General features: G+C 42.4%; 1 pseudogene across 1 annotated transcript in view; it reads right to left on the bottom strand.

Annotated features, from left to right (window-relative positions):
- Positions 1 to 727: 727 nt before the first annotated feature.
- The window catches only part of LOC311136822 (transmembrane protein 117-like), a 66150-nt pseudogene continuing 51175 nt past the window's right edge, over positions 728 to 15702 (bottom strand). Inside the window, exons 4-7 of the transcript in view lie at positions 12660 to 12863; positions 7610 to 7769; positions 2861 to 2990; positions 728 to 1407 (exon numbers count right to left, since the gene is read on the bottom strand). The product of the transcript in view is annotated as a transmembrane protein 117-like (transcript). The remainder of the gene's footprint in view (positions 1408 to 2860; positions 2991 to 7609; positions 7770 to 12659; positions 12864 to 15702) is intronic.

Genomic DNA, 15702 nt, shown 5'->3' with positions numbered 1-15702 from the left:
TTATCAAGATAACAAATGAATTCAAAAACCTGTGATAGTGTGAAAGGGTAAACATTGAAGTAGAACATTTAAATAAACAAGACAGACACACACTATCAGACATCTTCTGTTTTTCTGCCTATAGTATAGACTATGTTGATGTCCTTTAGTGGACATGGGTTATCAAGGCACCTCTTCAGTTGTAATACTCTAGTTTTACAATATAAACTAGCCATGACCATTGTGTCATGCATCGACTGTAGAAATAGTTCCCCATATAGGCACCAAAATGTCACAATAAGAAAAAACACCTTGATATTACAAAAACGTCAAATCTAGCGAGAGCACCATGTTGACAATAGAACTTTGCAGTGAGGGAGGTTAAAATAAGCTGTTTGTCATTGTGTTTGTGTCAGCTTAGAGAATAAGAAAAAAAAAACACTGTCTTACAATTAAAATAAATAATAATAATAACAATGATAATAATAAAAACCCATCAGGAATATGAGAGAGTTTATTTTCAGTAGCAAAACAAATTGTCCAGAAGAACCCAAGAGGCCATTGTAGCTACATCCTCTGCTCCAGGAATACTCAATCAGTGTTGGGTTCAATATCTACCCAGACTGAAAAAGATCTAGACTGAAATTGAGTTTCAGTTTGGTCTCTCTCCTGTGTCTCCTCTCCTCCCTCCAGGCTGTGTGTCTGCCAGTAGCAGACAATAGCAGTATTTCCCCTCAGGGCAGTAAGGTCAGGGCGGTGACATTTTGCCGACATCAAAGCATGCCGCCGGCTGTCTTGGCTCCGCGCCCTCGATGACAATACTGGGATGTGTCTCCTGGGTCTCCATGGAAACAGGCGAAGTGGAGTTGGTGGAGGTGGCAGAGTGCGGAGCAAAGTGATGCCCGTCCACCAACAACAGCATGGGGGTTCCGGAACATTTGAGCGCCTCGCTCATAGAGATGTGCACCTCCTCTGGCGTGAGTCCCATGTCCTTACTATACTCCGACGGAGACTTCCTCTTGATCCTCTCGTACGTCTTGTCCACCTGGCTCTCCGGGAAGGTCTCGCTGTCCTGGAAGCGTCCCAGCAGCCAGATGAAGAAGCCGAAGAGGACGAAGGCAGCCAGGCTGGGGATGAAGGCCAGGCACTTGACGTCCAGGCTGGCACCCACGTAGCGGCTGTGCAGGAACATGTCGCGATGCACGTACGAGCGGTTGGTCAGCGGGTCCACGTGGCTGGAGCGCCACTTGTGGGTGAGCGTGCTGCGGTTGAAGTCGCCCAGCGTGTGGGGCTCCTCCACGGTGAAGATCTTCTCCCCTGGACCAACGTACTGCCCGTACTCATAGGGCTTGTAGAAGATCTGGTTCTTCCACATGTTCAGGTCCAGGATTAACACCAGGAAGATGATGCCGTAGTTGAACCACTTACCTGCAGGGACAAACAATATGGAGGGCAGTTAGGGTCATTTCTGGATGTCAAAATCCAGTTTTATTGTGCCCAAGCTGACGTTGACATGCCCTTTAATTCACTGATTACTGTACCGTTCGGACAAGTTATAAAGCTTTTATGAATCTAATTAATTTAAGGTCATCAATTGACAAAACACAGACAGATAAGACAGACAGACAGTATATGAGGATATATTTGCAGGTACCAGGTCTAACACTGACGCTTAATGAAATGAGGTCATAATATTATTGGTAGCAATCGCTCCAGGTTTACTGATCTAAAGGCAGATAGCTCCATGGGTACATGTGACACAATTCCCTCCCTTTCCTGAGACGTACCACCGTTAATAAGCTTTTAGTCAAAGCAATCATGTACTGTATGACCATTAACATAATGCTAAATGGATGTGCGATGCATTAGGGTTAACAATCTAGCACAAATCAGTGAGCGTTTGAACAGTTTAACATCTAGCATGGGAACATTCGTTTCTCTCCCCTTGATGGTTTTCACATTTACATTTTAGTAGACGCTCTTATCCAGAGCGACTTACAGGAGCAATTAGGGTTAAGTGCCTTGCTCAAGGGCACATCTACAGATTTTTCACCTAGTCGGCTTGGAGATTTGAACCAGCGACCTTTCAGTTACTGGCCCAACGCTCTTAACCGCTAAGCTACCTGCCGCCCCACATGAGTTTAAGAAACACATGAGTTTAAGAAATGACTTAAAAGTAGAGAAAACAAGTGTAACACATTTAACAATATCAAAACTGGGGGCATGCTGTGGAACGGAATGAAACCTGGGTGATTGTTTATACACATTGCACCATTCTGATGTGTCTGACGCAGCAGGGGTGCAAGGTGCAGGGGGGGAAGAGGATTTCAGAAACAAGCACCGCTGGTAGGATGAAGAAGTCATGTCAGAACAGGTATATCTGATCTGTATTCATCTTAGGCCAGTGTCATGGTGCAACTGCCAAAACTTCCAACACAGCTGGTCAGATGGAGTGTGAAAATATTGAAATAATAGTGGTAACCCTCTATACCACCTAAATCAATTGGGCTAGTATTTACATTTACATTTTACGTCATTTAGCAGACGCTCTTATCCAGAGCGACTTACAGTTAGTGAATACATCTTTTTTTATACTGGCCCCCCCGTGGGAATCGAACCCACAACCCTGGCGTTGCAAACGCCATGCTCTATCAACTAAGCTACATCCCTGCCGGCCATTCCCTCCCCTACCCTGGACGACGCTGGGCCAATTGTGCGCCGCCCATGAGTCTCCCGGTCCGGGCCGGCTGCAACAGAGCCTGGATTCGAACCAGGATCTAGTGGCACAGTTAGCACTGCGATGCAGTGCCTTAGACCACTGCGCCACTCAGGACACAGTATAGTATGTTTACTAATATGGTATGCTTGCTAATATCTGTACCTGTGATATGGATGTGGTACTCCTCTTTGAAGATGCTCTTGCAGACAGGAAGTTTGAACTTGAGCTGCGTGGTGGACATGCCAGGCAGGTTCATATCCAGGTCGCCCATGAACTGAGGGAACTCCCAATCCTAATAACATAAATCAAACATATGATCAATCAATGCAAATAAAAAATACATCCGCCCATAAAAATAAATTTACTGTACAGTGTTTGATATTGACAGCTTTTACGGAAGTAAACAATACACATCATTTACCACCAGGCATAAAAGCAAAGACAAAAGAAGAAGGTAAACAATACACATGCTCCAAAGTCTAATAGTGAGTGAATAGCAGGGATTTATTTTCATATAAAAGGATACTAACTAGGGATTCAGAGGAGTTGTCCATTGACGGGTAAGTTACCACAGAGGTCAAAAGCCTGCACAGTGTGTGCTTATATGGCCTTGTAATGTGCCTGTGTGCATTGGGGTTTCCTCATGTCAAAACACCTCAGGAATCACTCACAGACATCTATAAGCTGCCCTCTGTGTCTCAGTCTTTGCTTTGGAATAGTCAATATTGTATATATGTAAGATACTGGAACATTGTCTGAAAGAAACAAGCGATAATGTCTGGGAAGAATGTGATGTGTGTTGAACAGACAGAGGGGCATACTGTACATTTTAGACAACCCAAACACACCAAGATCTTTCCATCTTTTTATGAATAGCTGCAATTTCCTCAGATTCTAACAGCCTAGTTATGTAACTAAACAGCAGCCATTTCTAATACTATAATATTCAATCAATTTTCAGATGTTAGGGTGAACGAAGAATCCATATGTATGTATGAAAATGTATGCACTCACTAACTGTAAGTCGCTCTGGATAAGAGCGTCTGCTAAATGACTAAAATGTAAATGTATGAATGTTCATATGGAAAAAGATGAGAAGGGATTTCCCCCTTGATATTAATTAGGCCTTCCACCTACTCAACTGTACTTCGTTTCCTGATACAGTCCCACTAATAAGCTTGACATTTAAGTCATGTGCCTCCCTCATATGAAATAATGAGTCTTTACGACATACTGTAGTAAACAGTGCCCACACGCACGCATGCATGTGCACACACAGAAACACACAAAACAGTTACAAGCTCGCTAGGTCACAAATGATTCTGTGGAAGAGACACTCACACATGAATTTTTTTTACATTTATATCAGACAATCAAATACCCAAATAAAAGCCAGAAAACAATTCTCCAGGAGACAACAGCTGGGAGGTAGATCCAGCCCAGTCCGTTTATTGTGTCTGTTAATTAGTTTTGGAATAAAACCCAGGTCTTTTCTCATGGAAGTAGGAGATGACCTACACTCTAAAAAAAATACTTGGTTAAAAACAACCCAATTTGGGTTATTTGGTAACCCAGCGCTGGGTAAATATTGAACACACGTTGACCCAGCCAGTTGGGTTGCGTGAATAACCCAACATGCTGTGTTGTTGGGTTTACCCAAACATGGGTTAATTTAACCATCAGTTGTTTTTTTTAAACTTTCATGCATGATTAACCCAGCAGCTTGGTCTTTTTTAATGTAATCCTCCGGTTATTTTCAGGAGGCGTGGCTTATTAGCGGCATGGCTTTCACATAGTTATTTTTGGCCATCCGTGAGAGTAAATGTCATTCCTGTTCATCATGGACCACCTATTGAGATGTGCCTTTTGTTAAGTAAATCAGGTGATAAATGAGGTGAAAAGGAGACTGGAGTGCCACTAACTTTGTACACTACAAATTAAAATGTTCCTTAAATATTTTTACACATGACATATTCTACTATAATATTAATAACATGATTGCTTACACATTGCAACAAAGTGGTAACTATCCCAACATTGAGATTTGTATAGGCTGTTAAGGAACTCAGACTTTCGTTATCTTCATTAAAGCTACAAAAGTGTCTGTGTTCAACCTTACAATGTGATAACAATACAACAGAACAGATGAACCGGAATGACGCTTACTCTCACGGGTGGCCAAAAATAACAATCTGAACGCCACACCCCTACTAAGCCACACCTCCAGTCTTCTGATCTGACCCCCTGGGTCATATCTCAATAACCCAGCATCAATAATCCAGCACTAACAACTCAACCTTGCTCTTTTTAGAAAACAACCAACTAAGTGACCCAATGCCTACAACCCAGCAGGTTGCAACCCAGTTGGGTCATCCAAACAACCCAGCATTTTTGAGAGTATACCAGCCAGAACACGCACATATGAAGGTGAATGAAGCCATTTCAAAGGCTGTGGCAGGGAGGTGGAGTAGAGGAGTTTTTATTGACTATACCAGAGTAAAGTGCATGGACAGCCAGCATCAAATCCATGTGAGCACTAACGGTGGAGACTAATTGAAATCATAAATAACCGTAGTAAATGTGCTTGCTGTGCACAGAGCAGAAAACCAGAGGAGACTAGCAATCATAAACAACGGCATCTGAATGAGTGTGAAATACAGCCCAGCAGGAGAAAGCAGGAGAGATGTGATTGGTGAGTAGTTTGGTACTGGCTGGGGCCAGGGAGTCAAAATGGGGATGTCACACCACGAGACTGCTGTAGTCATGAGACAGGAGATGACAGCTGAATAATAATATATGCCATTTAACAGACACTTTTATCCAAAGCGACTTACAGTCATGCCTGCATACATTTTACATATGGGTGTCCCAGGAATCAAACCTACAATTCTGGCGTTACAGAAAACATGCTCTACCAACTGAGCCATACAGGATCAAGATGGTCACTATGCCTTGGCCTGTTTCTGAGAGGGGAAGGGACCCCAGTGAAACGCAAGGAGGCCTATGCAAACAAAAGCAGGCATGGTAATGAGACTGTGAGAAGTTGTAATCTTGTAATAAAATAATTTACAAATATTGAATGGCTGAGCTGAGCCAAATGAAATAGCATTGAAAATAAATTATATCTGATTTGTTCTTATATAATTTTGTCAGTTATTGTGCTACAGATAAATCATTTTTGTTAGCTAATCACCATATCCTTGTAAAGTGACATAATAATGTATAAACATACATTTAAGGGATACTACATATTATGACATAATAATGTATAAACAGACGTTTAAGGGATACTACATATTAGACTACTCCATATCCTTTAATAAGCAATAACAAAGTATGTGGACACCTGCTCGTACATCTCATTCCAAATTCATGGGCATTAATATGCACATGCACTGATGTTGGGCGATTAGGCCTGGCTTGCAGTCAGCGTTCCAATTTATCCGAAAGGCGTTCGATGGGGTTGAAGTCAGTGCTCTGTGCAGGCCAGTGAAGTTCTTCCACACCGATCTCGACAAACCATTTCTGTATCGACCTCGCATTGTGCACGGGGGCATTGTCATGCTGAAACAGGAAAGGGCCTTCCCCAAACTGTTGCCACAAAGTTGGAAGCACAGAATCGTCTAGAATGTCATTGTCTGCTGTAGCGTTAACATTTCCCTTCACTGGAACTAAGGGGCCTAGCTCCAACCATGAAAAACTGCCCCAGACCATTATTCCTCCTACACCAAACTTTATAGTTGACACTATGTATTCGGGCAGGGAGCGTTCTCCTGGCATCTGCCAAACCCAGATTCGTCTGTCAGACTGCCAGATGGTGAAGCGTGATTCATCATTCCAGAGAACGCTTTCCACTACTCCAGAGTCCAATGGCGGTGAGCTTTTCACCACTCCAGCTGACGCCTGGCATTGTGCGTGGTGATCTTAGGCTTGTGTGCGGCTGCTCGGCCATGGAAACCCATTTCATGAAGCTCCCGGCGAACAGTTCTTGTGCTGACGTTGCTTCCATAGGCAGTTTGGAACTCAGTAGTGAGTGTTGCAACCGAGGACAGACAATTTTTACGCGCTACACAATTCAGCACTCGGCGGTCCCATTCTGTGAGCTTATGTGGCCTACCACTTTGCGGCTGAGCCGTTGTTGCTCCTAGAATGTTCCACTTCACAATAACAGCACTTACAGTTGACCGGGGCAGCTCTAGTATAACGGTGCCACGTTGAAAGTCACTGAGCTCTTCAGTATGGGCCATTCTACTGCCAGTGTTTGTCTATGGAGATTTCATGGCTGTGTGCTCGATTTTATACACCTGTCAGCAACGGGTGTGGCTAAAATTGCCGAATCCACTAATTTGAAGGGGTGTCCACATACACTATATATACAAAAGTATGTTCATTAAACATTAGCAGAAGCCATACTAAATCCAGCTTGCGTTTCAAACCAACCGGTCTGCATTTAGCTTGGAGCTACTGGTTTGAAAGCCTTTTCTCTTTGAAACACTGCTATGCATTTTCTACCCAGACAAAATATTTGCATATTCATGAGTATGCCACTGACAAACACTTCATTTATGTATAGTCTCCTGTGGGATGGAGAACATTGGGTGGGAAAAAGGTTCACGGAGGAGGAGAGAGGGTTTAGGTCCTTGCCTGAAGTCTGGCTGGATGGATGGTAGGATGTTTGGATGGCTGAGTGGATGATGGGATGGGCAGATGAGGGGTAGAGATGTGAAGCAGAAGCAGTGGGGTTTGTAGACATGCAGGCTCAGACTGATTAAATATCTCCCACTCTCTCAACCCAGTACCACAGTGCCCCTGTGGCTGAGGGAGGGGTGGGGAAGGGGAGAGATAAAGGAAAAGGAAGGGGAGAGTATAGGAGCCCAGCTAGTTTTTAATTGGCCATGGGGGAGCCCCTACCTGCATGACAATGAGCAGGTCAAAGACCAGGATGAAGGATACCAGGAAGGCCCTGGAGACCTCGTCGCTAGGCAGAAATCCCCGGTTCAGGTTGTCCCAGCTGATCCAGTCTGTACTGATGACCAGCAACACCACCGATGTCAGAGTGATCAGGACCGTCCTGGAGGAGACAGGAAGTAAAACCGCATTACTTTCCTGTTAATAACCTGGGACACTTCACAGATTTACTAATTACCACTTTATTAGTCAATTTTTTAGGGCGGACCACAATACTTTGTCTTCTGCTCGTTTCTCTAAAGTACATAACAACAATATAATTATAACAGGAAGTTATCATAGGTTTATGTAAATATTGATTATGGTTTATAATTCTGTTAGGTTTCATTTGATGTTTATCAGTGTGTTATGGACTTTGGATTTAGCAAACTATATTTGGCTCCTCTTTCTACTTGTTTCAATGTCATTCAGCAATTATTACGCTGGTGTTGTGTGGGTTGTTGCATCCCCATGGTGACTGGCTGCATTGCCGATAGCTCGCACCAAGTTCATCATATCATATTTCAAATGTTGTGAGACACAGTTTGTATTTTAGAAATCTAAAGTGGATTCTTTCCCCTCCAGTCCAGATTGTCATTTGTGATTTACCCAGATTCTTTGCCGCATAATGTCAAGATACATATTTATTAATCATACTTTCTCCCCAGTATTTGAGATGTACAAATCATACTTTTTCCCCCCCGAGTACAAATTGTTTGTGACAGTCAGACTGGGGGCATTCATCAATAAGACAAAAGGATTCCGGAGGAGCCACAGAGATTATAGTTCGACATCCTGCATCCTAATAGAGGCACAATCAATTCTATGGGAAACATAATACATTGAAGAGTGTGGCTTTGAATTTCCATTTATTGGTCATTTACAAATCGTAACGCTCAGATAATACCACACTACTCCAACACATGTTGATGTTTATACATAAACTCAAATATCCCCATTCCAGTAGTGAACCTAGTGTCCTGTCCAATGACCACCATTAGGGGCATAGATCTACTACTGTACATTGGATTTCTGTTACACTGTTTATACACACTGCATATTTATATACTTGATTGTTGACATAGCTCACTGTAATATATCTACTGCTGTACATATATATTTTTGGGTTTATACGCATAGATTGCATTTGGATTACTGATAGTGTTTTTTGGGTTGTTAATTGGATTTGTTCGGACATTCTTGATTTCTTGTTTTGGATTATTTGTGTACTTTTTGGACATTTTTACTGCACTGTTAGGAGCCAGCAACACAAGCAAAATCAAAAGTAACAGTCAGTATCTGGTGTTACCCCACTCTTCCACCAAGGCACCTGCAAGTTCCCGGACATTTCTGGGGGGAATGGCCCTAGCCCTGACCCTCCGATCCAACAGGTCCCAGACGTGCTCAATGGGATTGAGATCTGGGCTCTTCGCTGGCCATGGCAGAACACTGACATTCCTGTCTTGCAAGAAATCACACACAGAACGAGCAGTATGGCTGGTGGCATTGTCATGCTGGAGGGTCATGTCAGGATGGGCCTGCAGGAAGGGTACCACATGAGGGAGGAGGATGTCTTCCCTGTAACACACAGCATTGAGATTGCCTGCAATGACAACAAGCTCAGTCCGATGATGCTGTGACACACCACCCCAGACCATGACGGACCCTCCACCTCCAAATCGATCCCGCTCCAGAGTACAGGCCTTGGTGTAACGCTTATTCCTTAAACGATAAACGCGAATCTGACCATCACCCCTGGTGAGACAAAACCGCGACTCGTCAGTGAAGAACACTTTTTGCCAGTCCTGTCTGGTCCAGCGACGGTGGGTTTGTGCCCATAAGTGACGTTGTTGCCGGTGATGTCTGGTGAGGACCTGCCTTACAACAGGCCTACAGGCCCTCAGTCCAGCCTCTCTCAGCCTATTGCGGACAGTCTGAGCACTGATGGAAAGATCCTGTGCAGGTGTTGTTACACGTGGTCTACCACGGCGAGGACAATCAGCTGTCCGTCCTGTCTCCCTGTAGCGCTGTCTTAGGCGTCTCACAGTACGGAAATTGCAATTTATTGCCCTGGCCACATCTGCAGTCCTCATGCCTCCTTGCAGCATGCCTAAGGCATGTTCACGCAGATGAGCAGGGACCCTGGGCATCTTTCTTTTGGTGTTGTTCAGAGTCAGTAGAAAGGCCTCTTTAGTGTCCTAAGTTTTCATAACTGTGACCTTAATTGCCTACCGTCTGTAAGCTGTTAGTGTCTTAACGACCGTTCCACAGGTGCATGTTCATTAATTGTTTATGGTTCATTGAACAAGCATGATGAAACAGTGTTTAAACCCTTTATACTATGAAGATCTGTGAAGTTATTTGGATTTTTACGAATTATCTTTGAAAGACAGTGTCACGACTTCCGCCGAGGCTGCCTCCCCTCCTTGTTCGGGCAGGTTTCGGCCTTCGTCGTCACCGGCTTACTAGCTACTGCCGATCCCATTCTCATCACTCCACTTATCATGTCTTGTCTTGTCAATCACACACACCTGGTGCTCATTCCCCTAATTAGTATGTGTATAAGTGTTCCCTCTGTTCCCCTTGTCTTTGTGAGTGATTGTTTCATTGTGAGAGCGAGTAGCTCGGTTGTACTCTTCCATTTGCTATTGCCAAGGTGGAATATTTCCCTTGTGATAGTTTCGTATTGACGCTGGGTGCGTTTTATTTATGTAAACGGAATAAACTCTGGACTTCGGTGTTTTACCTCCTGCGCCTGACTCCTTCATTCACACCTCATCACAGACAGGGTCCTGAAAAAGGGACATTTATTTTTTTGCTGAGTTTATATATATATATATATACAGTGAGGGAAAAAAGTATTTGATCCCCTGCTGATTTTGTACGTTTGCCCACTGACAAAGACATGATCAGTCTATAATTTTAATGGTAGGTTAATTTGAACAGTGAGAGACAGAATAACAACAAAAAAATCCAGAAAAACGCATGTCAAAAATGTTATAAATTGATTTGCATTCTAATGAGGGAAATAAGTATTTGACCCCTCTGCAAAACATGACTTAGTACTTGGTGGCAAAACCCTTGTTGGCAATCACAGAGGTCAGACGTTTCTTGTAGTTGGCCACCAGGTTTGCACACATCTCAGGAGGGATTTTGTTCCACTCCTCTTTGCAGATCTTCTCCAAGTCATTAAGGTTTTGAGGCTGACGTTTGGCAACTCGAACCTTCAGCTCCCTCCACAGATTTTCTATGTGATTAAGGTCTGGAGACTGGCTAGGCCACTCCAGGACCTTAATGTGCTTCTTCTTGAGCCACTCCTTTGTTGGCTTGGCCGTGTGTTTTGGGTCATTGTCATGATGGAATACCCATCCACGACCCATTTTCAATGCCTTGGCTGAGGGAAGGAGGTTCTCACCCAAGATTTGACGGTACATGGCCCCGTCCATCGTCCCTTTGATGCGGTGAAGTTGTCCTGTCCCCTTAGCAGAAAAACACCCCCAAAGCATAATGTTTCCACCTCCATGTTTGACGGTGGGGATGATGTTCTTGGGGTCATAGGCAGCATTCCTCCTCCTCCAAACACGGCGAGTTGAGTTGATGCCAAAGAGCTCCATTTTGGTCTCATCTGACCACAACACTTTCACCCAGTTCTCCTCTGAATCATTCAGATGTTCATTGGCAAACTTCAGACGGGCCTGTATATGTGCTTTCTTGAGCAGGGGGACCTTGCGGGCGCTGCAGGATTTCAGTCCTTCACGGCGTATTGTGTTACCAATTGTTTTCTTGGTGACTATGGTCCCAGCTGCCTTTAGATAATTGACAAGATCCTCCCGTGTAGTTCTGGGTTGATTCCTCAACGTTCTCATGATCATTGCAACTCCACGAGGTGAGATCTTGCATGGAGCCCCAGGCCGAGGGAGATTGACAGTTATTTTGTGTTTCTTCCATTTGTGAATAATCGCACCAACTGTTGTCACCTTCTCACCAAGCTGCTTGGCGATGGTCTTGTAGCCCATTCCAGCCTTGTGTAGGTCTACAATCTTGACCCTGACATCCTTGGAGAGCTCTTTGGTCTTGGCCATGGTGGAGAGTTTGGAATCTGATTGATTGATTGCTTCTGTGGACAGGTGTCTTTTATACAGGTAACAAACTGAGATTAGGATTATTCCCTTTAAGAGTGTGCTCCTAATCTCAGCTCGTTACCTGTATAAAAGACACCTGGGAGCCAGAAATCTTTCTGATTGAGAGGGGATCAAATACTTATTTCCCTCATTAAAATGCAAATCAATTTATAAAATTTTTGACATGCGTTTTTCTGGATTTTGTTGTTGTTATTCTCTCTCTCACTGTTCAAATAAACCTACCGTTAAAATTATAGACTGATCATTTCTTTGTCAGTGGGCAAACGTACAAAATCAGCAGGGGATCAAATACTTTTTTCCCTTACTGTATATATATATATATATATATATATATATATATATATATATATATATATATATATATATATATATATATATATATATATATTTTTATATATATATATATATTTCTTTTTTATATATATTTTTTGTGTGTGTGTGTGTGTGTGTGTGTGTGTGTGTGTGTGTGTGTGTGTGTGTGTGTGTAAAGGCAGGGGTCTAGCTGGCCCCGTGACCTTGCTGTGTCCATTGATTTCCTCTTCCTGTTCTTCTAATTAAAGGTGCTGACACTAAACGGAGGAAGATTAACAGGGCTATTGACTGTGTGTTAATGTGTGTAACCCCACGAGGAGCACAGATACAGGCAGCACACAGCCAGAGGAGCACAGTGTCACACCTCCGATTCACAAAGGGCTTTGTCTGAATACCGATACATTAATGAATATATGCATTCTAATGCACTCACACATACTCATGAACCCTAGCACCCACACACACATACTCATAATCCCCAGCATGCACACACACACACACATTGATCGGGCTCAGAGGCAGCATACTGTAAATGCATTAGACTGCAGAATAGAACGTACCAGAAGAGGACGATCCTGTGGTTGCCTTGTTTCCAGAACCTTCTGGCAGCTTTGCCCCAGTCTGGGTAGTGCTGGTCCTGGAGCATCATGTCAGTGACCTGGGAATAAAACAGGTTAACTTAACATGTGACATGTGTGAGGGTGAAATAAACTAACATCAAACTGAGATGGCGTTTCCAGTTATCATTCATTTTTGAGTGATCTCTGAATGAGGCTCAAATTAAATCAAAGAATCACTTTCATACGGGATTGAGCTTGTGTTATTTCATTATGTCAAAATGGATGGTTAGAATTTGCCATTCTGCCTATGGAACACCGCAATGGAATGGCATAATCAATTCAAATGGCATTGCTTTGTTTATATTCCTATGCTATACAATCAATCATTAAAAGTAATCTTTTCGATCAACATTAATTTAGATTTTAAAGGGTTGTAATACACAACTATGCAAATCCAGACGTTCAAAGAAGGTACTTCATTGAGGCGAGGGTAATTTGTCAGCAGGCCACATCTCCTTCAGGCAGATAAGAGTGGAGAAAGATTTGGTTGAGAATAGGGCTGTTACGGTGACCATATTAACGCCACACCGGTGGTCACGAGTTATGACTGCAGTCAAATTCCACGTGACCGTTTAGTCACGTTAACTAGGCTTCTCCAAGCTCTGATGCTGCTGATGGTCATTAGTATCCTACCAAACTTGCTAACTGCCTGGTACTCAGCACTCTATTGTCCCTCTAATCTCTCTGACATCAATGCAAATGTAATCGAAAACCAAACCAAACACTTAATGAGAACCCATGAGCTCATGTTGCACAACATTTCTATAGGCTATGCAATTGCTCGAGAAAAAAGAGTTTTGGTGGCCTCTATTAAAAAGAGGAGGATCCCATCAGCTTTCTATAGGCTAGGCCTACTATATTTATTTCTCAACATTCCTAATATTAAGCACTTAATTCGCTTTACAAGAGGAGTATAGCCTACTTGGCTGGCATGAAAATGAACCACGGGAAAAGCATCCTCCATTCGCTATTTAAGTGAACAGATGACATGTATTTTTCCCCCTGCCCCTGTTCCGAGACAGGTGCATGATAATGGTCCATTCTAAAGCAAAACTAATTTCACACATATATGATTTAGTATATATGTAAAGACAAGATTAGATTAAGAATATTTTGATGGGTAACAATATTAACCTATCACTTGTGAATTATGTATTATCATGCCCAGTGTTTGCAGTAAGACAAGAAACAGCGCAAGCCTTTTTAAGGCGACTTTACTGCCGTGTGAGCATTACTGCGCTTATTATTTTGAAGAAATAGCCTAATAGATTATCAACATTTTAAGCTAAACGCTCTGATCTGTTTCATCAGCCTCATTGCTTTTAAATGTTTTTTTTTATGAGAGTGGTTGTATTAATTTGGGATCTAATGTATCCCACAACTGTCCCAGAGTATGTCTGGAATATTTATTTCTCGCACAGAAGGACAAGTTGACCAATAGAATAGGTCAACTTTTGTGCTATGGGGATAGTAGATTGACATAGGCTAGTGCTTTTGCTGTTCGATAGGCCTACTCATCTTGTTGACTGACAAAAAGTAAAATGTGGACAGTATGCACCTTGGAATTCGATAAGAAGTCTTCACTTGTAGCCTACTTCGGAACTGAGATGCCTGTAAGAAAGACCCTATCACGTGACGGGCAATGGCTAATAAGAATTTAGATATCTGAGAGAGCCATGTGAGTGAGAGGTGCTTCGGAGCACGGCGATTGGCAGCCATGAGAAGGGAATTAGGCTATAATTATTATATTCAGACCAAGGGCACAACGGCCACAGAAGGCATGGATTTTTTAGGGGGCATTACGGCCACACAAGGGGGATGCTACCGTGAAATTGGAGGCCTGGTGAGAATATTATCAAGTGCTAGCCGCATGTGCGCACTCCCTCGGAAATCATTTGGAGAAAATATCCTTTCTATTTTATTCAGCTATGTTCAATTGTATTCTTCATACTATAAAATAATGCCACGGAATTCTAAGCAAATCTTGTCTGCTAAATGAACTACCGTAGCCCACAGCCACATGGCAGGGCTACGGTATGCTATTCTGTTCTTCGGAAATAACTACATTTTCTTCATATCATGTTTCTTTAGACCTGTCTAAAATAAATAATGGATTTATTGTGATGATGTAGGCTATATTTAATGGATTTATTAGACTTTTTTAAATGTAGGTCTGCATCAGTGGCTTGTAGGCTATGCGTGGAAGCCAGAAGATGCTAAACGTGTTTATGATAATTAACGATCAATTAATGTGAGACCGGCTGTTATTTGCTTGACAATCATTGGCTGATAAAACTTCATGACCACCACAGTTGAGAAAATCATTGAATTATTTCTGTCATGAGCAGTGTTACAAAAACACAAATTTCTTGCTCACTCATCTACCGATGACACATTCGAAATATCTGCTCTGTCGAGGAGGAGACACACAGAGGTCATCTTGAAAGTGCCTTGTTGAATTAATCAACTGTAAAAAAAAAATATATATATATATATATATATAAAAGCCAGATGTAAGGGCTTTATTGTCATGGGAAACATATGTTAACATTGCCAAAGCAAGTGAAGTAGATAGTAAACAAAAATGAAATAAACAATAAATATTAACAGTAAACATTACACTCAGAAGTTCCAAAAGAATAAAGACATTTCAAATGTCATATTATGTCTATATACAGTGTTGTAACAATGTGCAAATAGTTAAAGTACAAATGGGTAAATAAATAATGGGTAAATATGGGTTTTATTTACAATGGTGTTTGTTCTTCACTGGTTGCCCTTTTCTTGTGGCAACAGGTCACAAATCTTGCTTCTGTGATGTCACACTGTGGTTTTTCACCCAGTAGATAAGGGAGTTTATCAAAATTGGGTTTGTTTTCGAATTCTTTGTGGATCTCTGTAATCTGAGGGAAATATGTGTCTCTAATATGGTCATACATTTGGCAGGAGGTTAGGAGGTTCAGCTCAGTTTACACCTCATTGT

Source organism: Coregonus lavaretus (assembly GCF_964263955.1).
Source record: "Coregonus lavaretus genome assembly, chromosome: 11".
Lineage (NCBI taxonomy): Eukaryota > Metazoa > Chordata > Actinopteri > Salmoniformes > Salmonidae > Coregonus > Coregonus lavaretus.
The sequence above is the reverse complement of the archived record's forward strand: the minus strand, read 5'-3'. Positions and strand labels throughout refer to the sequence as shown.